General features: G+C 39.7%; 1 protein-coding gene across 2 annotated transcripts in view; it reads right to left on the bottom strand.

Moving 5' to 3' along the window:
* Positions 1–22579, bottom strand: part of LOC134219998 (Kv channel-interacting protein 1-like) — a 98741-nt gene that overhangs the window by 43135 nt on the left and 33027 nt on the right. The gene's annotated exons all lie outside the window — the stretch shown is intronic.

The following is a 22579-nucleotide window of genomic DNA, read 5'->3' as shown; positions in this document are numbered from 1 at the left end:
TTTCAACTCCCAGGACCGATTTAAACCAAATTTTGTACACATATTCACTACGAGGAGGCGATCATATGGGAGGGTATTTTGAAAAGGGGGAGGGGTCTGGAGGGAGGGGTTTTGTTTAGAAAACGGGCAATTCAAAGTAAATCATGAACCCCTGTACCGATTTCAACCAAATTTGGTACACACATTCTACATCATAAGGAAAAGATAACAAAGGGGATGGGATGGTCATTGGAAAAAGGAGGGTATAGGGGAGGTGTTGTCTTTGGAAAACGAGCAACTCAGTGTAACTCCCAACCCCAGGACCGATTTCAATCAAATTTTGTACACATATTCACTATGAGGAGCCGATCGTACGGGAGGGAAATTTGGATAAGGGGGTAGGGGTCTGAAGGGAGGGTATTGTTCAGAAAACGGGCAATTTAGTGTAACTTCTGAACCCCTGTACCGATTTCAACCAAATTTGGTACACACATTTTCTATCCCTAGGAGAAGATAACAAAGGGGGTGAAATGGCCGTTGAGAAAAGAGGAAGGGTAAAGGGAAAGCGGTTGTCTTTAGAAAACGGGCAATTCAGTGTAACTCCTGACCCCAGGACCAATTCTAAGCAGATTAAATGATTAAATCATTCAACTCTATGATTAAAGATTATGATTAATGAATTATAATTTTTGAAAATGATTACTGATAATAATTAACGATTAAATTCATTTTTGACAATGATTAACGATTATGAATAATGAAAAACCGTTGGAGTATGATTAACGATTACCGATCGTGATTAAATGTTGACACACTATGTGTATGGTTAATGATTAACGATCGATATGATTAATGATTGATGATTATGAATGATCAAATTGCATAGTGATCCATAATCGAGTAACCTTTATTCCAAATTTTAAAAGGTATGATAATTATATGATAATGATTCAAGATTAATAAATAAAAGCAAGGTATGCAATGATCCAATGTTCCAGCATAACTTCTGTACCCCTTGCCCGATTTCAACCAAATTTGGAACAAACATTCTTTTTCTTAAGAAGGCGAAGATGACAGGGATCGATCAACTCAACACTTCATCGAAATCATGGTTTGCCCAGAGAAAAGCAATGATTAAAGTGTTTCCTTCTGGACGGTAAATGTGATCATTTCTTTAAAAATAGACGTTTTTCCGGAATAAGGCATCGGTGTATGTTTTTCCTTCTTTAGAAATAGACGTTTGCCCGGAATAAAGCGATTTTGGGTTTGATCCCATTTTCAAAATCAGTCAATGTTTTCAAATGTAATCTACCTTCTTTTAATCAAATGATGAAATATCAATAAGAAAACACAATTATCCTTTTGACCTATTCCAATTCCGATGGTGAAAAAAACTGCGAATTAAACTGGCAACTCCGAGCAAGGCCGGGTACATACAGCTAGTTATATATATAGATAGAAGATATCACTTCCAGTATACATAAATATCATATTCACAGTGCATTGCTTCCATTCAAGAGATGGTGATTACTCCCAAATCAATATCTGTGGTAACGGATAAAAGTGATGCTACTCTCATACAATACTCTTGGCTTGTATCACCAACGAATTTGTTGCGAATTGCTCAATTCTAATGCTAATGCTAATATGGCCGTTGAAATGATGAAAAAAATAAAACCAATCTACCTAAAGTGCTATTTTGGGCCTTTCTTAAGTGACTGTTTTCATTATCTTCATCGCTGATAGGTGGATTATTCCCATGGCTAGAAAAACTAAAAAATTACTCCTTCAAATTTCCTGCTTGATTATACAAACTACTTCGGCAATTGATGTCATTGCTCCACAGCTAACTGGAATTTTTGAACGTTTTTGTTTCTATAAATCATCATAGAACCGATTTAGGAAGCGAGGGTAGCGGTGGTCTGGTTAGATTTTCACTTGCAAAGTTATCACTATAGAATTGACGTCCTTGATACGACGTTCCAGCTATTTTGGTATTGCACCGGAAGGACGTGCAAGGTAGCACCATGTTACCCTGTACAAATGTCAGAACCGGAATAATATCACATCCTAAACTGAACGTCGCGCGAAGGAATGGCTCCAAAGATTTAATTTTCTTCGTTATAGTCCCGACTTGGAGGTAAATGGAGCACAAAAGAAGACGAACGAATGAACAGAGCATCCCTGCTACATACCAACATCGTGTGACTCAGAAATTGTAATTTAAAACTAAAATGCCATAAACGTGCCAGGCTAGGCAATGAGCCAAATGGAGGGCAGAACGCGTATGGAACATAAATGAAATGAAGAAGCCAAGCTGTCTGCCAAGATAACGGGTTGAAGGTAAGAACATAGAATGGTTACACTAGTCAACAGTGTTTTACTCCCTTCAACCATTCTCAGTGTACTTGAAAGAATTTTTTTCGCTGAATTCAGTCATGTATTCAGATTTTTTGTAACACGTCCAGTTTTTGAGAAAAATGGGTTTAAATTCACAAAACTACGTATTCTTATGGGAATTTGCTTTCTCTGTTCTGTAAAGCTGGTTTTCGAATTATAACTTTGAGAAAGAGGTTTGAATTATATAGAAGAAATCGTACAAGATCTAAGTAAGTTGTTGAATCTTATTTGACACGTTCATTTGTTGTGAAAAAACGGAATTTATTTCACAAAAGTACGTATTTTCATAGGAATTTGCTTTCTCTCATCTGCAAAGCTGAATTTCGGCTCCTCACTTTTAGAATAAAGTTTGAATTTTGTAGAATGGGCATTGTAGAATGCATGTGGCTTGTTGGATTTCACTTGGCACGTTCATTTGTTGTGAAAAACGGAATTTAAATCACAAAAGTACGTATTTTCATAGACATTTGGTTTCTCTCCTCTGCAAAGCTGAATTTCGGCTCCTCACTTTTAGAATGAAGTTTGAATTTGGTGAAATGGGTCTTGTAGAATGCATGTGGGTTGTTGGATTTCATTTGACACGTTCAATTGTTGTGAAAAACGGAATTTAATTCACAAAAGTACGTATTCACATAGAAATTTGTTTTTCTCCTCTGCATAGCTGAATTTCGGCTCCTCACTTTTAGAGTAAAGTTTGAATTTGGTGAAATGGGTCTTGTAGAATGCATGTGGGTTGTTGGATTTCATTTGGCACGTTCAATTGTTGTGAAAAACGGAATTTAATTCACAAAAGTACGTATTTTCATAGAAATTTGTTTTTCTCCTCTGCAAAGCTGAATTTCGGCTCCTCACTTTTAGAATAAAGTTTGAATTTGGTGAAATGGGTCTTGTAGAATGCATGTGGCTTGTTGGATTTCATTTGGCACGTTCATTTGTTGTGAAAAACGGGATTTCATTCACAAAAGTACGTATTTTCATAAAAATTCGGCTGCTCTGTTTTGTGAAGCCAAAAAATCCGTTTTTCACAACAAATCAATGCGCCAAATGTCATCCAACCAACCATATTCATTCTGCAAGGCCTATTCTACAAAATTCAATCTTTATTCCCAAAGTGAGGAGCCGAAATTCAGCTTTGCAGAGCACAGAATCCAAATTTCATTGAAAATACGTATATTTGTGAATTAAATTCCGTTTTTCACAACAAATGTACGTGCCAAATAAAATACAACAACCCACATGCATTCTACAAGGCCCATTCTACAAAATTCAAACTTTGTTCTAAAAATGAGGAGCCGAAATTCAGCTTTGCAGAGGAGAGAAACCAAATTTCTATGGAAAGACGTACTTTTGTGAATGAAATTCCGTTTTTCACAACAAATGTACGTGCCAAATGAAATCCAACAACCCACATGCATTCTACAAGGCCCATTCTACAAAATTCAAACTTTATTCTAAAAATGAGGAGCCGAAATTCAGCTTTGCAGAGGAGAGAAACCAAATTTCTATGAAAAGACGTACTTTTGTGAATGAAATTCCGTTTTTCACAACAAATGAACGCGCCGAATGAAATCCAACAACCCACATGCATTCTACGGGCTGCGAAATGGTGAGTTGACATCCGGGAAGGGGCGCCTAACATAGCTCTGGTCCTCACAAGTTCCAATACTCACGCTTCCACGGGTCTTCCGATGACAATTGACCGCCAGCTAAGGGTTGCGTACTTAGCTGGTAGTGCAGCCTGGGCACTGTTGTCCTTCTGACATCAGCTAGAGTGAGAGGGTGCGTACTGTGGGGTCTGCCTAGGATGTGGTGGGGTTCGACAGTGGGCTCTGTTGAACTTCTATAAAAGGCTGCATGTGTCCCCAAGCAGGCCCTATCAAAGCGACCGTGTGCCGCTCAAAGCGCACTAGCCTAGTCCTGGTGTTGGGTGGGACTTTAAACAAATTTGACCCGACTGATCGAGCGTCTGTCCACCAAGGAGGTGCGGCTCCAACAGCGTCTGTTCTGGCATCCAGCGGCTGAGTATGAAATGCTATTCCCGGAAGCTATACCTAAGATGGCAGCCCCATCCCGGTGGATAGGGAACCTTGGGCCAACAACCTACTGTTCCCGAAACATCAATTTGTTCGAGAATCCGATAATGAAAGAATACGGACTGATTTTACGGCGACGACTCTTAGCGCGAAACAACGGACACGAATAGGAACATGGAACGTTTTAACCCTAGCCCAGCAGGGTAAATTGGCACAACTTGCCAATGAGGCACGCCGCATGAAGCTTGAGATCCTGGGACTGAGTGAAGTCCGTTGGCCAAACTTTGGAGAACACAGAACGCCGTCGGGACAAGTTCTGCTATACTCTGGTTTACGAGGTGAACACGCTCCCCGGCATCGCGGAGTTGGCTTCCTACTAAGCGCTCAGGCACACTCTGCGCTTATGAAGTGGGAACCTATAAGTGAAAGGATAATCGTTGCCAGATTTAGAACACGGGTCCGAAACCTTACTGTAATCCAATGTTATGCGCCAACAGATGCTGCCGATCTGCAAGACAAAGAGAACTTCTACAGTCAACTCAATGCCGTCGTAGATAGGATTCCGAAGGGTGATATCAAGATCTGTTTGGGTGACTTCAATGCGAAGATCGGATCCGACCACTCGAACCATGAGCGCATTATGGGACGCCATGGTCTCGGAGAAATGAGCGAAAACGGAGAGCTGTTCGCAGAATTTTGTGGTAATAACGACATGGTGATCGGGGGATCGCTCTTCCCTCATCGACCGGTTCACAAGGTCACGTGGGTCTCCCGTGACGGCTTTACAGAAAATCAAATCGACCACATCTGCATCAGCCGAAAATGGAAACGGAGCCTTCTTGATGTACGGAATAAACGTAGTGCCGATATTGCGTCTGATCATCACCTCCTCATCGGCGAAATACGCCTGCGCATTGCGCGGATTCGTCGGCAGGAGGAAAGAGTTGGACGACGATTCAACACACGCCGACTGGAAGATGCCACGGTGAAACGGTCCTTCGTTGAAGAACTGGAGACGCGTGCTGCAGATATTCCGGAAGGTGGCAGCGTGGAAGACCAATGGACCGCCATCAAGAATGCCTTCATCGCCACCAGCGAGAACAATCTGGGCGAACTACGCACCCAGAGAAAACAATGGATCACCGATGAGACCTGGAGGAAGATAGAGGAGCGAAGAGAAGCCAAAGCCGCGATAGAGCGATCGAAAACCAGAGGAGCCAAAGTCTTAGCCCGTCAACGATACACGGCTCTTGAGAAGGAAGTAAAACGCTCATGTCGACGGGACAAGCGAGCGTGGGCAGACTCTCTGGCCGACGAAGGAGAGAGAGCCGCCGCAACCGGGGACATTCGCCTCCTCTACGATATCTCACGACGCTTAAGCGGGCGAAGATGAATGCAACGATGCCTGTGAAAGACGCGAATGATCAGTTATTGACCGACCCAACTGACCAGCTGAAACGCTGGTTCGAGCACTTCGAACAACTTTTTCAAGTGCCAGCCAGGCCATCACCACCTCGGCATGATCTGCCTAGGATCCGACGTATAACACGCGTCAATACCGAAGCTCCATCACTGCTAGAGATTCAAACAGCCATCCAAAGCATGAAATCGAATAAAGCCCCAGGGGTCGACCGCATATCAGCCGAGATGCTCAAAGCTGACCCCATGACATCTGCTCAACTACTGCATCGTTTAGTTCGTAATATCTGGGACACCGCAACTTTCCCGGTCGACTGGATGCAAGGTAACTTAGTAAAGGTGCCCAAAAAGGGTGACCTGACTGTATGCGATAACTGGCGAGGCATTATGTTGCTGTGTACCGTTCTCAAAGTTCTGTGCAAAATTATCCTAGCCCGGATTCAGGAGAAGATCGATGCGACTCTCCGGCGGCAGCAAGCCGGATTCCGTGCCGGAAGATCCTGTGTGGACCATATTGTCACGCTCCGCATCATTTTGGAGCAGGTCAACGAATTCCAAGAGTCCCTTTACTTGGTATTCATTGACTACGAAAAAGCTTTCGACCGTCTCAATCACGAGAATATGTGGGGCGCCCTGAGACGCAAGGGGGTTCCTGAGAAAATCATTGGCCTCATCGAAGCACAGTACGAGGCCTTTTCGTGTAGAGTGCTGCACAATGGGGTCCTGTCCGACCCTATCCGGGTCGTAGCTGGTGTGAGGCAAGGATGTATTCTATCACCGTTACTGTTCCTCATCGTAATCGATGAGATTCTGGTAGATGCGATTGACCGTGAACCAAACCGCGGGCTGTTATGGCAGCCTATAACCATGGAGCACCTAAACGACTTCGAATTGGCGGATGACGTTGCACTACTCGCGCAACGGCGCTCTGATATGCAGAGTAAGCTCAACGACCTTGCTGATCGCTCCTCCTCAGCAGGTTTAGTCATCAACGTCAACAAAACCAAATCGTTGGATGTAAACACGGTGACTCCTTCCAGTTTCACAGTAGCCGGGCAACCAGTGGAGAATGTTGAAAGCTTCCAATATCTTGGTAGCCAAATGGCGTCAGACGGCGGTACCAAGATCGACATAGGCGCACGGATCAAGAAAGCAAGGGCTGCCTTTGCGAGTTTAAGAAATATCTGGAAAACAGGCAGATAAGTGAACGCACCAAAATACGAATTTTCAACTCTAACGTGAAATCTGTGCTGTTATACGCTAGCGAAACATGGTGTGTATCAGTGGAGAACACTCAACGGCTGCAGGTGTTCATTAACAGATGCCTGCGGTATATAATTCGGGCCTGGTGGCCTCACAACTGGATCTCAAACAACGAGCTCCATCGTCGTTGTCACCAGAGGCCGATAACAACAGAAATTCGGGATCGGAAGTGGGGCTGGGTCGGCCACACTCTACGTAGGGGCGGAAACGAAATCTGTAAGCAAGCATTAGACTGGAACCCAGCGGGACATCGCAGCAGAGGCAGACCCAGAGGCTCATGGCGGAGAAGCCTCAATAAAGAAATAAAAGAAGTCGACCGAAATCTAACCTGGCAACAGGTTAAAGCGATAGCCGGGCATCGCTCAGGATGGAGATCTTTCAAGTCGGCCCTTTGCACCACCGGAGGTGTACAGGATCCATAAGTAAGTAAGTAAACATGCATTCTACAAGGTCCATTCTACAAAATTCAAACTATATTCTGAAAGTGAGGAGCCGAAATTCAACTTTGCAGAGAAGAGAAACCAAATTTCTATGAAAATACGTACTTTTGTGAATAAAATTCCGTTTTTCACAACAAATGAACGTGCCAAATGAAATCCAACAACCCACATGCATTCTACAAGGCCCATTCTACAAAATTCAAACTTTATTCTGAAAGTGAGGAGCCGAAATTCAACTTTGCAGAGGAGAGAAACCAAATTTCTATGAAAAGACGTACTTTTGTGAATGAAATTCCGTTTTTCACAACAAATGAACGTGCCAAATGAAATCCAACAACCCACATGCATTCTACAAGGCCCATTCTACAAAATTCAAACTTTATTCTGAAAGTGAGGAGCGGAATTCAACTTTGCAGAGAAGAGAAACCAAATTTCTATGACAAAACGTACTTTTGTGAATAAAATTCCGTTTTTCACAACAAATGAACGTGCCAAATGAAATCGAACAACCCACGTGCGTTCTACAAGGCCCATTCTACAAAATTCAAACTTTATTCTGAAAGTGAGGAGCCGAAATTCAACTTTGCAGAGAAGAGAAACCAAATTTCTATGAAAAGACGTACTTTTGTGAATGAAATTCCGTTTTTCACAACAAATGAACGTGCCAAATGAAATCCAACAACCCACATGCATTCTACAAGGTCCATTCTACAAAATTCAAACTTTATTCTGAAAGTGAGGAGCCGAAATTCAACTTTGCAGAGAAGAGAAACCAAATTTCTATGAAAAGACGTACTTTTGAGAATGAAATTCCGTTTTTCACAACAGTTGAACGTGCCGAATTAAATCCAAAAACCCACATGCATTGTGTAAGGCCCATTCTACTAAATTCAAACTTTATTCTTAAAATGAGGAGCCGAAATTTAACTTTGCAGAAAGGAGAAACCAAATGTCTATGAAAAGACGTACTTTTGTGAATGAAATTCCGTTTTTCACAACAAATGTAGGTGCCAAATGAAATCCAACAACCCACATGCTTTCTACAAGGTCCATTCTACAAAATTCAAACTTGATTCTGAAAGTGAGGAGCGGAATTCAACTTTGCAGAGAAGAGAAACCAAATTTCTATGAAAAAACGTACTTTTGTGAATAAAATTCCGTTTTTCACAACAAATGAACGTGCCAAATGAAATCCAACAACCCACATGCATTCTACAAGGCCCATTCCACAAAATTTAAACTTTATTCAAAAAGTGAAAAGCCGAAATTCAGCTTTGCAGAGCAGAGAAACCTAATTTCTATGAAAAGACGTACTTTTGTGAATGAAATTCCGTTTTTCACAACAAATGTACGTGCCAAATGAAAGCCAACAACCCACATGCATTCTACAAGGCCCATTCCACAAAATTCAAACTTTATTCAAAAAATGAGGAGCCAAAATTCAGCTTTGCAGAGGAGAGAAACCAAATTTCTATGGAGAGACGTACTTTTGTGAATGAAATTCCGTTTTTCACAACAAATGTACGTGCTAAATGAAATCCAACAACCCACATGCATTCTACAAGGCCCATTCTACAAAATTCAAACTTTATTTTAAAAGTGAGGAGCCAAAACTCAGCTTTGCAGGGGAGAGAAACCAAATTTCTATGAAAATACGTACTTTCATGAATTAAAATGCGTTTTTCTCAAAAACTGGACGTGTTACAGAAAATCTGAATACGTACCTGAATTCAGCGTAAAAAAATCTATTGAGTACATTAAAAATGGTTGAAGGGAGCGAAAAAAAGTTCAATTTTGTTGGATAGTGTTATCGATTGCATGGTTCAAGTAGAAGGTGATAAAAAGAATTCTAAAGATATCACATTTGGTGCACGAGCATGGCCCAAGCCTATTAGTTATGCATATGTCGGATTTCCTATAACGGCTTATGGAGCAAATGTTCCATGAAAACGTATATGTATGCAACGTTTACCATTCGTTGAATGGCACTAAAACGCTTTTGCAATTCTGAATTAGAAATCGTGGTAAACATTTCTTTCACAGTTCATGTTGTTCTTTGATGTTATAATGTTACATAATAGTTGTTATTATAATTATGCATCAGATTGCAAAAAGTTTTTTTTTCAGTGAACCAAAAAACCAATTATTATGGAACAGCAATGCGCAACAAAATACGCATATGATTTTTTTTAGATCGTAGCAATGAAGCGATTCAATTAAACTGCAAATTTGGGGATCCAATCAAATATTATATCACAAAACGGAAGAATATTTTGGCAATTATTTGAATCAAATTGGACGCTACGATAAAAATATTCAGCAGAAACCATGCATAACAAATTTAAGTAAGTAATTGAATGTTTGAAAAATGCAGATTTCTGTGTGTTTTGTATGATGCTATACTGCCGCTAACCGCAAGTCGAGCACCTGTATATGGAGTCCATATAGGGGCCCTCCTTAGCCGTGCGGTAAGACGCGCGGCTACAAAGCAAGACCATGCTGAGGGTGGCTGGGTTCGATTCCCGGGGCCGGTCTAGGCAATTTTCGGATTGGAAATTGTCTCGACTTCCCTGGGCATAAAAGTATCATCGTGTTAGCCTCATGATATACGAATGCAAAAATGGTAACCTGGCTAAGAAACCTCGCAGTTAATAACTGTGGAAGTGCTTAATGAACACTAAGCTGCGAGGCGGCTTTGCCCCAGTGTGGGGATGTAATGCCAATAAGAAGAAGAAGAAGAAGAGATATAGATGTGCTCGACTTGCGGTTAGCGGCAGTATGGTGACGTATAAAGTACGTATATACTGCCTATAGTCACGAAGCAGTCGTATCTTTTTGCCTTTCTCGTACACTAAGTGTACGTAAAGGCTATAATATTGCTTCAAAAACAAAATTTTGATAGGAGGCCCGGAGGGGCGATTTTTATATACCGATCGACTCAGCTCGACGAATTGAGGTGATGTCTGTATGTGTGTATGTATGTATGTGTGTGTGTATGTGTGTATGTGTACAAATTTTGTAGACACACTTTTTGGAACTTAGCATTATCCGATTTACTCGCAACAAGTAGCATTCGACGGGGAATGCGGTCCCATTGTTCGCTATTGAAAATTGGCTCGATCGGACATTGCATTTCGGAATTATTGAAAAATCATTGTTTTTTCCCAAGGGTCCCCCCTTGGAAAAAAAAAATTCAAAACCGAAATTTTTTTTTTTTCCGGAAATGGTGGCAATACATTTTAACTAATGCAAAAACATGCAAAATGATCGAAAAAATGTGATCTATTCTCATAAAGAGCTTTTTTGACCTTTCTAATGTGATTCTTTCAATATATTTTATAATGCACGAGAAAGGCATCATCACTGCTAGGTGGATTAATCTGGGTTTTTTAATTAGCTATTCATATGGGACAAATATGCGATTGTAGACTTTATAGCCGCAAGATGTTAATCATGACTTTTTGTAGCAAAAATATTTACCTATACGCATTATCTAATTTGCTCCATTAGTAGTAATACGAAATTGCATTTTTTCGCAGATGGAATATGTAGTTACTTTTATATTTCGGTCATTAAACGAGTTAGTGTCATTACGTGGTAGAAGGCATTTCTCACGTGCAGAAGTGAAGGAATAAAACCTTTCCCGAGATTTCAAAAATTTTAGTGCTGCACTAAAGTTTATTTCCTTTTCCTGAGTATTCTTGCCAAAAACTTGATCCTTTAATTCTACTGGCAGTAGAAGGTATTCAGAAGACGTGGTAACATCTTATTTCAAGCATGATTAGGATAGTTTGCTTACGATGTGCTTCCAAAAAGTTCTGTCTCACATGCAAAGGCTCCTTAACGATTATGAGTCAGGAGTTAGGACATAAATTTCTCACTCTATGCCATTTTAACCTGTGGGTATCACCCGACTAAACGCGATATTTTTGGAGAAATTGATTTACCCGATAAATGAAAAGCCAAGTTTCAATTCCATGTGGTAATAAACCAACAAAGCTGTGACAAAAACCCATTAATAATGGGTCATTATTCCGAGAAAAGGAGTTACGGAAAAGCAAGCTTTGCTGTTTCACCATTATTAGCTTTTCTACTCGTAATAAATATCACAACAAAGGCTGAGCTAGAGAAATCGTCGGAACTAATAGACATTTGGGAAAGGACAATAAGTAACCATGTGTCTCCATTGGAAGGGTAAAATTTTAACTTCTGAGCATTTTTTGTGAACCAAGAAATTTAATTTATTTTAGGGTTTTTTATATGGCTGAAGTTTTACATATGCCTAATGCCTAAATTTTGAGAAAGTCCTAATTACAACACCTTGAACATTAAAAAATTGTAACTCAAAAACAGTTTATCCTATTTTGTTTGTGTCTTCGGCATAGGGGAAGAGGCCCCAAAACGCCCCCCAGAGGCAAAACGCCTTCTGTGGTTTCCCTCATATTTACCGTCATTAAGATGGCCGAGACAAAACTAGATCTGAAATTATGTAGGTTAGGCGAAAAATGTTTCAAAATAGTGTATGGGAAGGTCGGAAAAACCGAAAATTTCCACATTTTGAAGAAACATTTAACATTTTGGCGAGGCAAAACGCCTTAGTGGCACTAACCTATAATGTACTTGCGTCTCCACGCACTATCCATACAAGAATGCTGATGTGCCGACGCGTGGTGCTTTGTTCCTTAGGAGCTGCTAGCTAAAAGGCGTTTTGCCTCATGAGTTTTCCGGCTACAGAATATCACCACTTTTTTGAAATGTGAATATTATCAATATGAGTGAGATTTTTGACAATTTTTGAATGGCATCCACTAGCTATCTTGTTTAACTGTTGCATAATGTAAAAATACCCATGAATAGCGTTACAAATAAGAAAATAAAGCAGTGTTTGCTTAGCTAGGGCATATTGCCCCCCCTTTCCCTATTAGGTAATAAATAGTGCTATGTGAAAACAATAAGGTACACCGGGGGAAGTGGAAACGGAAAAATCGATAGTTCATGTCTAAATTACATTCAACAAATTTCATTCAACAGCGAAACTTGTTTTGAATATAATGAATGTGTATAATGGAATCTATTCTCCTGTCAGTGCTATTTTTTATCTATCTTACACGTTTTTTAAAAATATTACTTAAATGAGCATGAGCATGAGCATGAGATGATCGTACAATTCGTAGTTGCTACTCCGTGATTGACCAGAACTAGCGGAATTGCACAGGGAACCAACGGATGGGACTTGGGATTAGCTCTCCATCCTCAATGTGCACGTTCCGAAAGCTCAACTTTTAATGGGTCAATAACGGCGCCGGCCACTTCCTTACGATCATCGAGGGAAGGGAAGGAATGTTATTGTAACAATCGTTGTTTTAGAGACCGACGAATCGTCTGCATCTCTACGGTTGTTACGGGAAGGAGTATTGTAAGTAGGGAGAGGAAGTGTCATTACTTAGATCAGGATTCACCTTGGTAAGTGATGTAATCCAAGTAACTATCATGTTAATGTTGACGCGAGAACAAAGTAAATATCAGTTACGACGTATTGTGTTGTGCCATTGTTCACCCAACGTAAAGGCAGACAATCAATCGCTCCGGTAGAGCAATTACTAATTTATCTCTTATCTGTCCGTGATTGTTTCATATTCATCTAACGCGAGAGAAAATAATCATTACAAAACATAGATTATTTCACGTACAGAAAAAAAAACAGTTATATCTCTTTGTACGTTGGTAGCTAAGAACTATGTAACTATTGTAATGGAATGCAAATTGGTTTGTGATAATTCTAACATAATCTGCCCCTGAAAAATGTATGCTGGGTGTTTCTGTAATTGTAATATTATGTGGTCCCACTCAGGAAATTACGTACCGCACATGAGATAACATCACAATGTTATTGATTCATAATTTAGCGGCGACACGTGAAGTTTTGGGCAAATCAACCACTTTCTTAATTTGTATAAATTATTCAGAATATTTACGATAAAGATCAAACATTTTTCATTAAACTAATCTTCAATGAAAGCAACATGCGAAACAGTAGCAAATAGAATATCCATTACGTGGACGAGCTTTTTTTTTGTCTTTATTAGCGAGGCTCGAGTTAATGATAGACAATACATATTAAAAATGCCAAAAGAATTTGTGAAGGAATGCAACAGGAATTCTAGGAGAAAATGCTGGAATAATTCCTAAAGGACTGAACAGATAAATTCCTGAAAAACATTCTAAAGGAAAAAAAATATTTTAAGCTCTTTGTAGTAGAATATATTCAATCGTCTAAGACGAGTTAAGCACTCTCCATTTAATTCCACCAATTATTTCGATATTTTTGCAGACACGTACTTCGACCACAACTGTGTGGTCGTCTTCAGTGTCTCGTACGTTGTAATATGCCACGAATCTGACTTTTTGGGTGATTTGGAATTCGATGTGTTTCATATCAGAAACAAAACAGATAAGTTGCAGTATTAATAACTCTTCGGTTAATTGCTGCTACGACAATATTTTTGATATGTTGCAAAACACTTTGAGCTCAGCAAAGCAGTATTTTATTTTTGACAGTCCCCTGCATGTTCCGTATAAGGTACAATCAAGTTACAAATGACTTTGTTGTTTATGTAGTGCACTTTTAGCAGAACCTCCAAATGGAATTGATGGTGTGATGGTTATAGTGAAAGGTTTCAAATCACAAGGTCCAATGTTCGATTCCCGGTTGGTTGTTGTGTTTTTATTTTCAGTGTATCCGCAAGATGTTGAAAATAGGCTCCCCCTCTTGCGCTTTTTGTGTCACAAAAGTGTTCCAAATACGATGCGTTGTGCATAACTCAGACGTTTAGTAAGTTACACCATAGTTGTTACTCACTGCGAAACAAGTGGTGTTACTCGGGATCCAATCTCGCCCATCTTAATTGTCACCTGTCGTAATGCTTTTACGATGCAATTCAGTCGACTGTAGAAATTCTCTTCGCCTTGCAGATCGGCAACATCGGTGGATGCACAAAATGCCGTGCTTCTCGTTGTAGCTGGATTTTTAGCAGAAAAGCATGCAAGAAAAGCTCATTTTACTGGAGCTAATAAATGATCGATTTTATATCAATGTTTTCTCAAAATGCGGCCCTTTGATTATATAATGTATATAAAAAACATTCTTCACGTTAGATTGGGCAAAGGATATTTTGATCTTTGGTTGTTAACTCAATATGGGTACACGAGAGCCTTCATTAATCACTTCTACGAAAGTTTTTTTTACTACGTAGGGACACCTTTGAAATACCGAATAAATGTATTAAATATATGAGTTTACGATTCATTTCAACACACTCACATAGTGTCAAAGTGGTGTGGTACGATACAATAAAAACATAACCTCCTGGCCAAAGACTCCTCAGACATATTTACTTGTTTTACCCTTCCGGGACTCGCTTGGTTCTGGACCGCTCGCGCAGTCCCGCTTCTGTTGTGAAGGAGAAGCGTGCTTTTTTCGAAGGTGTTGAACTTTTTACAAAGGTGCGAGTCCCCGAAGGTTACGAGCATTACATTGTGGTAAATATTCTAATCTAATAAAATTGCATAAAAACATAAAATAGATTGATCTCACCCGATTCGAAGTATTTCCAAATACCATCTGTACGTAATCCTTTTTGAATTGTTGTCGCCACATATTCTGCCTGGGCCCGCTTCAGTTCTGCCGCTACCACTGATCGCATTTGAATGTTTTGCAGACCATCAATCGTCCAAAGAATGCCCTTCAAATCCTGAACATCTTCACAACACAGAGTTCAATTTCTTCAAAACAAAATTCACATTTTCATCACAATTCACAATCCACAAATAATTAGATAAATTTTGAAAAAAAAAATGACACGGGCAGAGGAGACAAACAATCCACCCTCCGTTTTTTAAAAATATTACTTAAACACGAGAAAGGCATCAACACCGATAGGTGGATTTATCAGGCGTATTCTTATTTATAGGGGGCCCTCCTTAGCCGTGCGGTAAGACGCGCAGCTACAAAGCAAGACCATGCTGATGGTGGCTGGGTTCGATTCCCGGTGCCGGTCTAGGCAATTTTCGGATTGGAAATTGTCTCGACTTCCCTGGGCATAATCATCGTGATAGCCTCATGATATACGAATGCAAAAATGGTAACTTGGCTTAGAAACCTCGCAGTTAATAACTGTGGAAGTGCTTAATGAACACTAAGCTGCGAAGCGGCTCTGTCCAAGTGTGGGGATGTAATGCCAATAAGAAGAAGAAGATTCTTATTTATATTAGTCTAATCATCAGTGAAATCATTATGATAACAAAGAAGGAAAATAATGAGATTCACAGCCAGTGCTGTGAAATGTCCTCTGCATGTCATTTCACTAATTTGTTTAAAACATTTTTCAGGAACCAAATTTTTTTAAAAATATGAATGGAGAGTAGATAAAGAGGATTATCACAGAAAACCTAACAATCGAATTAATTGCATTCTTAGGAGTTGGGTCAGGTTGTGAATAAAATGTAATCAGCTCTGTCTGCGAGATAGTTGACAGACAGACAGATGAAAAAAGTGTTATTCAATTTAATTTAAAAAACGAGAAAGGCAAAACGATCATCAAGTGCGTCTAGACTGCCCATCAAGTTCGTTCAATTAGTTTGCCTAGTCTGCCGAGCTTGTGTTCAGTCCATATCACCAAGTCTGTCTGTTTAGTCCATCTCGTCGGTATTCTCTTATTCGAAGTCCAGATCGTGATTCTAGTTCGTTCAATCCGTCTCACCAAGTTGCCCTTGAAAAAATAGCTGATCTGACCTGTCGAACTTTGTCTCGTCCAAAATGTATTAGTTAGCACAAACATTTCGTTTGTATTCACAATTTAAGTTTTGCTTTGCGATTCAATTTCATTTGGCAGAGCAAACGTCAAATCTTCTTTTTTCCACTTGCCAAATTTGGTTCCATTTGCTTGATTAGTTCTCGAGTTGTGCAGAAATTCGTGTTTCATTTGTATTGGAGCCTCTCCTCTCCTTGAATCATCATAGACACATTTTTTGTCTTAAAAAACCTTCACGTGCCAAATTTGGTTTCATTTGCATGATTGAATCTCGAGTTATGCAAAAAAATCCATTTGTATGGGGGCCTCCCCTTCTAGAGCGGGGAGGGGTATCGAACCATCGTAAGAACCTTCCCCGGCCCCAAAAACACTAGCATACAAATTTTCACATCGATCGGTTCAGTAGTTTCCGAGTCTATAAGCACAGATAAACAGATATAACACATTGAACATTTACTTATTAAATTCATCGTCGTTCAAACACTAACGACATCTGTTGTTTTCACTAAGTTGGGCAAATCACGAACCAGATGGCAGTAGTGAGCAAACGTCAAACTCGAGAAAAAACGATGCGCGCGCCACGAGTGATCGATTGGCCAACTAATGATTATTTGAATTGACCAGCAAATCAGTGAACGATGGAAATTTGACGAGTGTTATGTCTGTTTGTCTGTGCTATACGGTTCACATAGACAGAAATTATTTTTTATGTAAATAGAAGAAGATAGTGGTGTCTTCGTTGATTTGGCTGTCGTTGTCGTACAGGGAAATATTCTCACAAGATTCTTATTTTGGTTTTGTTTCTGCTAGTTGAGTAAAACATAATCGCTTGGCGACGGTAAAAAGTTGCCTTTGAGACGCTGCTGGAATTTATAAGATCTACGTTGTCCAACGTCTACCTTGCGGACGTGTCTTGTACCCTTCTGAGTTCTGATTTTTTTAAACCGCTTTCAAAGTGTCATAAAGTGAAGTGATTTATTTGAAAAAATTAGTTCTAATACGTATTCATACGGTGCATTTAACCCTTGTGTGGCCGGCTGGGTACCCGGGTACCTTTTTGGAATTCAATTCGCGATATCTAAATGAATTTTCATAGTAGGAGGCTGAAACTCTGTCATATCCACAATAATGACGGCCAAAATCGATTGTACGGGTTAACTGAAATTTTGATTAAGGAGGGGTGGAGGGAGGGGTTCCGGCATTTTTTTACCCTTTAAATGGCCGGCAGGGTACCCGGGTACCCACGAAACTAAAATGCTTATATCTTTGGCAATTTTTAACCGTTTTCAATCGTTTTGGGCTCATTCGATTCAGAATTTTGTCTTTTATCATGCTGTTTTAGGATTGGACCGGTCCGGTTCCTCGGATCACCGGGAAATCCGAATTTCTAGGGACATGTCCTGCATATATTATACTGATCGTGGATTTCGGTAGGTAATCAGCAATATGGGTATCAACAATGAACAATTTTCAATGGCCAATGGTAGGTAATCAGCAATATGGGTATCAACAATGAACAATTTTCAATGGCCATGAACAATTTTCAAGGGAACATCAACAATATGGGTATCAAACTTCTTGAAATTATTTCCAGCGTGTGTTCTTGACAAGTTGACTCCGGAGTGGCCATTTTGGAACAAGTTTCCCGGGTGGGGAAGGGGGGAGAGGGGGTGGTATTTGGTCAAGGTTGGCCAAAAACATTTCTCATTGGATCCCCAACAATATGGATGTCAAAATTCTTGAAACTTCCACAGCAGACTGTTGTTTATTATCTTGGTTCCAACAGATGTGTGAAAATTTGAGTGGCCATTTCGGAACAGGTTCCCAGTGGGGCCAAGAATGGTCATAAACAATTTTCAATGGAACCTCAACAATATGGGCATCAAACTTCTTGAAATTGCCTCAGCAGTTTGTTTCTGATTGTTTTAAATCCACCAGACGTGCTGACTTTATGTGTCCATTCCAGGACAGGTTCCTCGTAGGGTCTTAAGTGGCCATAAATACTTGTCAATATAAACTAAATGGACCACCGAAAGCTCCAAAACATCCGAAGAAGTTGTCGATTTTTGTTTAGACTTTTTAGCATTTTAGTGTTGTAGGAATGAGCGAGCAAAATCAATACAAGAACTACTCATTCATCCCGGATGGCCACTAAGTGGTGTTTAGAAAGTTCTGAAACATCAGGAGAAATGACCGACGTAGAAGATTATATTTTGAAGTTGCGATGTTTTTATAAATCTATTGTTGGCATAATGCCAATTCTGGAAATCCGTCCTAGAAACTATGTGAAATCATTGCATGAACAACGCATTGACCACCATTGGTCATCTGGCACTGAAGGTCCGGAACACCCATAGTAAAGACAAATTCTTGAAAATCGTCCTAGAATACAGTGGTTTGTTATGAACGTGAGAGCGAAACTCCGCTAAATGGTCCTCCGGGAACTCCGGAACATTCTGAGAAAAGGGCCAATTTTTAAATTCATCCTCGTAAACCGTACTGTTTTACAAAACGATTTATACATCAAAATGAGACCAATATCATTTCAAGAACCGAATGTTGACCCCGGGAGGCCACTAAGTGGTGCTCCAGAAACTCCGGAATAGCCGAAAAGGTAATCAACTCTAGAAACTCGCCTTAGAAAGCTACGACTTTTTTATAGCTGTGTGCGATCAAAATCAATTCGAGGATCATTCATTGACACCGTGTGGCCTTTAGGTGAGGGAAACTTCGGAACTTTCGAAGATGTTCCAATTTTTAAGTCGTCCTAAAAAGTTGTGAGTTTTTAGAAATCGCTTGTTGAGAAATGTGAGAGCATAATTGATGCAATCTAAACGGATAGCCACAATACATCCAATAATGCTGCGAATTTCAATAAATCGTTCGTTTACTTCAAGTGATGGAATAAAATGGGATAGTACGAAATCGTCTTATGACAAGTGAAGACACTCCACTAGAAGCTCTAAATAACCTTTGACTGACGTATTGTAGAGCTCCACAATTGTCAATCTTGGGTGATGTTCCTCCAGTTTTCATAAACGTTTAGGGTTCCCAGGTCCGATTCCACCGCGTGTAATTATTATTTTTCTGAAGCTCTAATGTTTTTTCGAGACATATTTTGCTTGAAAAATCTTTGATATTTAAACCACAATTTAGATCAAATTTATCTAACAAGCTTGTTTGTTTTTCAAATAAAAAATTATGTGTAGCAATGCTTCTTAACAGAGTTTCGTCTTAATTAACGCGATGCCAATGTGATATGAAAGAAAGAATAAATGCAGAAATGAGCTTTGATTATCTTCTAAAACTGATTGCTGGAAGGTACCTATAGGATAGATATGGAAACGATCTGGAATTGAACCCATGGCCTCTTTCGTATAGATCAGGAACGAGTGATGCCCTTATGACTGCCAAGCCTGTTACTGAAAAAAGCGTCACAGCGGAATTTACTTAACAGGCGCTTTATTACAACTTTACCATATTGATTTCTTTGATTTATTTAGGTTGTATTGTAATAATTGGTGAATTTAAGTCGCATGATCAAAAATATGATCAAAAAATGTCGCGTAAAACAAGCACGGTTGTTCCACAGATTGATTTGTCAAATGAATGCAAAACTTTATTCCTCGATCATATCTTTTCTGGATACACTTCTGCCGGGAAAGTACCAAAATTTGATGAATGTTTAAGTTCTTTTCGTTACGCTATAGATGGTGGTAATGGCGGCGGGAAAAACTTGTAGTACTAGCAGTGGTAAAGTTGCGGTTGAGCTCACCATGGAAACAGCACTAACAAGAATGTCAATCCACATAGTAACGTGGACAATCTTGTTGTAACTAATAAAAATATTGATGTTGAGTGTACCATTATCATATATGGTAAACTTAAGTAGATATGTGTAATTCGTTCTACGATTTACTTTTTATCAGTGCACAGCCGAACCACAAAATTAAATAACCTAAAAATTTCAAATTTTGAAAATCGTTTTAAATCGTTCGTCGATCAACCAAACTCCTTTCTTCTAGTAGTAAAGTTATTCCATTGGCCCAGAAATGTAAGGGTGCCCAAACCGAATCTCTTCTCCCACTATATGTTTAATTTGTACGTGGTTAACGTTAATAATTTCTATCATGGATCAAAAATAAATGAATTTCCACATGATTTTTCAAGTTTTTGGAAACATCCCCATTATGGAATTATAAAAATCCAGTAGTGTGGGAATGGTTGGGACTGTATCAACTATGGATTCTATTTTCGCATTTGTTTACAAGCATATTGAATCAATTTGTTTATTATTGTAAACGTTCATGAGCTGATTACCTTCCACGTTACGTAAATTTATTCGGAAAGTTCGCTGTGTTTGCATTTCCCCCTAGTCACATAAAGCTAGAATCAAAATACATAAAAAGAACGTGGTTAGCACTGCCATTTGCCGATCGCGTGCCCTGTAGCCTTTTCCGCCCGATCCAATTTGGATCCGGTCCATTAAATCATAATCATAAATTAATTAGAAGGGCTAAATAGCGTACAACGCACTTTGGTTCACCCACCACGATTGTCTAAGATTGTTATTTTCGTCTATTATGTTCCGTCTCGGTCAATGGTTGATGGGCGGAAGTCGATTATGTCGTTTACACTTTGACTGCCCATCGAAAAGGCATTTGCTATAAACGCAGTGAGAAGGATACGACAAAATGCAGACCCATGTAATGCCCAAGAAACATTTCCCAGTTGGGTCATTGTCGCCTCGAGCCTAGTATTCATTTTGTGATTCTACTGCTGATAACTGTGACGTCGAAGCTTTCATTTATGCATTTTCTTTCAACTATATGAACGAGAGGCCCCAGAATCGGAAGTGCGTCAATGTTTACCATTTTCACGGAGTCATTAAAATTTGTCAACGGTTGGCGACATAATACGGACCACTTCCATTACATGTGGTTGCCACTGCTCTGGAACAGATAATTCTGGGAGTGGTATTATATAACGAGCAATTTTGAATATTCTATGATGCTAATTTCCAAGGAGTCAAGAAAATATTCATATTGGCTTATCAGCGCGTGTTGAAACGTGCATCGCCATCGTTCATTTAGGACAGAGGATCTCAAGCAGATCATCCTAGAGGTTTCGGTTCATGTTTTGTTAGAGGAAGTGGGAGAAGAACACTGCTCTGTGCTTTGTGTCTTTTTGTCTTTTTCGTATACTGTAGGCCATTGAACTACTCTGAACTTTTGATACAAGGATAGGAGTCCCATAGTGTAATTTTCTAATCGACTCAGCTAGCTCAACGAATTGCTCGATCAACTTCACACAGACAAAGCAGCAACCGAAGCATTTTTTTTTGAGCGGAGTCGATGAATCAACAACAATCAACACGTTTGAGCATATGAACGCTACATAACCCTTCATAAACACCTCTTCTTCACCCCTACAGCACTTCAGTAAAATGCTAATATCTTTGCCTAAGAAACGCTAATGTTATCGCGGTTTTCAACATAACATTCTGTATTTAAATCTACAAAAAATGAATGAGTTTGTGCTGTCCAATTGCAAATCACTGTATTTTGATGTTTCTGCACACCGCCCAAACGTTGACCGATTTGGCTGAAATTTTGCATCAGGGCATCAAATAGCACCAAATAAGAGGGCGGCCCATCGATAATTATGAAAAAGTGTTTTCTGAGCCACCTTAGTATGAAGTCGTTTAATGAACTAATTTGATTCATTAACTCACGTGTCTATTGTCCTGGGGATTTAGTCAATGTTTGAGGGGTAACATGTATATACGAGAGCTTGAAATCCTACTATTTCCACCATTATGGTTTTTGTTGGTAGCCAGTGCAGTTGTTGAATTAAACGTCTCAGCTGCGGAAACGCGTACATTTAGTTACAATACTTCCCTCACAATCTATATATCTATATACAAAAAAATGAATTTCTGTCTGTCTGACTCTTATGGACTCGGAAACTACTGAACCGATTGGCGAAAAATTTGTATGCAGAGGTTTTTGGGGCCGGGGAAGGTTCTTAAGATGGTTCCAGACCCCTCCCACTTTTGGAAAGTACAAATGAATCACCAATTTCTTCATAACTCGAGAGCTAATCACTCGGCATGATCTGCCTAGGATCCGACGTATAACACGCGTCAATACCGAAGCTCCATCACTGCTAGAGATTCAAACAGCCATCCAAAGCATGAAATCGAATAAAGCCCCAGGGGTCGACCGCATATCAG

The sequence above is a fragment of the Armigeres subalbatus genome, chromosome 3 (genome assembly GCF_024139115.2).
Source record: "Armigeres subalbatus isolate Guangzhou_Male chromosome 3, GZ_Asu_2, whole genome shotgun sequence".
NCBI classification, from domain to species: Eukaryota; Metazoa; Arthropoda; class Insecta; order Diptera; family Culicidae; genus Armigeres; species Armigeres subalbatus.
This window is presented reverse-complemented; position numbering and strand designations above follow the sequence as displayed.